Source organism: Culex pipiens, chromosome 1 (genome assembly GCF_016801865.2).
Source record: "Culex pipiens pallens isolate TS chromosome 1, TS_CPP_V2, whole genome shotgun sequence".
Lineage (NCBI taxonomy): Eukaryota > Metazoa > Arthropoda > Insecta > Diptera > Culicidae > Culex > Culex pipiens.
Genome location: NC_068937.1, coordinates 75,894,942 through 75,896,700, shown reverse-complemented (window position 1 = coordinate 75,896,700; position 1,759 = coordinate 75,894,942). Strand labels below are relative to the sequence as shown.

The 1,759-nt window shown below is 40.1% G+C and overlaps 1 long non-coding RNA gene across 1 annotated transcript; it reads left to right on the top strand.

The window, feature by feature from the left end:
- The first annotated feature begins 898 nt into the window (after positions 1 to 898).
- Positions 899 to 1,490, top strand: LOC120425628 (uncharacterized). The gene is made up of 2 exons (XR_005606556.2): positions 899 to 1,327; positions 1,391 to 1,490. It is a non-coding gene; the product is annotated as an uncharacterized LOC120425628 (long non-coding RNA).
- The last annotated feature ends 269 nt before the right edge of the window (positions 1,491 to 1,759 follow it).

Below are 1,759 nucleotides of genomic sequence, written 5' to 3'. Positions count from 1 at the left end.
AATTGATGAAAATCTGATTACTGTACATTTGGCGTTCAACAAGACTCTAATGTTGATTGCTTTTAATTAATTTCTTTGACATTTCTAATTTCTATGCTGGTTTACAATAATATTTAAATTTGAAGGGCTACAGAATGAAAAAAATAAAAATAAATGATATTTTCAGGCTAATAAATTCTATATAAAGATTGATTTATATAAACATAAACGATACCTTAACACTGGAACGCCCAACGCATGTCCAACTTACACGGATGCCCAAGCCTCCCAAAAAAGTTGGAACGGTAACTTCAACTCGTTGGTTCTCGGGCATAACTCAACCAATCAAGATTATTCTTTTTTCCAGTGATTTGTTAGAATGTCTAGATGATCCTAGAACTTTGCAGAACTTAATTTGATCAAATCTGTAATTTCTGCGACCGAAAACATCGTTCCACCTTTTTTCAAAACGACTGCCTCCGCGGAATTTTTGGCGATTTTTTTTACACGCGAAAAAAAAGTTGGAACGATGTTTTTGATCGCAAACATGACAGATTTGATCAAATTAAGTTATGCCAAGTTCTAGGATCATCTAGACATTCTAACAAATCACTGGAAAGAAGAATCATCTTGATTGGTTGAGTTATGCCCGAGAACCAGCGAGTTGAAGTTACCGTTCCAACTTTTTTTGAGCCTTGGGCGTTGGAATGTTAATCACTAAAAACTATGAACGAAGTTGACTTTATAGCTGTCGGCCACCAATGCTAGTACCAACTGTGGTACCGCCCTAATATCTGGAGCAACATTTGAAAAGGGTGCATAAGCATTTTGACAGCTAAAACAATTTTGCAAATTCCGAGCCAACAGGTAACTATTTAACAAAACCCGCACCGTTAGAAGGTTGCTGGGAAGGCCAGCTATTGTTTAACACATCGAGTTTTGCGAAAAAGCTACCTGTTGTCTCGGAATTTGCAAAATAGTTTTAGCTGTCAAAATGCTTATCCGCCCTTTTCTCGTGTTGCTCCAGATATTATACCACCTTGAGTTTGACAATCTGGTTCGTGCAACCTAATGACATATGGATCTGGGAGCTAAGCATCAGAGTGGGGAGTTGTTGTGAAGTGCGCAAGCGGACAGGACGTGCGGCCGGGAGTTACCGAGGAGTGCGGAGTGGTTCCCGGATAGACCCTTCGATGAGTCACCACAAATTGGCGACGAGGATGGGATCGCGCTGCTTCGGTAAGACCATTCTGATTTTGGTTGGCCTTGAAAAGTCGCACGATAGCGGAGCTCCACTTGGGTTGAACAAATCTGAGTTAACCAAAAAGGCAACGCAAGAAAACAAAAGGTAGAAATTGAAGGAAATTGTGATTTTTTCATGGCTTTCTTTTGATAGAATATTGTTTTGCAGGTGTATTTGTGCTGGTTACTGTTAGCTGTTTGTTTACCACAAATGCGTGCACGCTGACTGGGAAGCCCTCAACTGTTGGGTAACGAGGTTGCATTGCGTGTACGTACACGGAAAGGTTAAGGTTAAATTTTAAACCGGCCAGTACACACGCAGACGGCTTGGACGTGTTTGAGAGATCGGATTTAGATAACTTTATATTTCATTTCTACGATTGAACTTCCACCAGCGATTTTTACTTTGGAAGAAGAACAAAAACAAGAACTTGATCAGTGTTGGGTTTTACAGAGTGACGTCATAAGTGCAAACGCACACACTTTAAGCGGTGTATGCACTTCGGAAGGAATAGGTCAAGAAAAATTTCAAATGGGC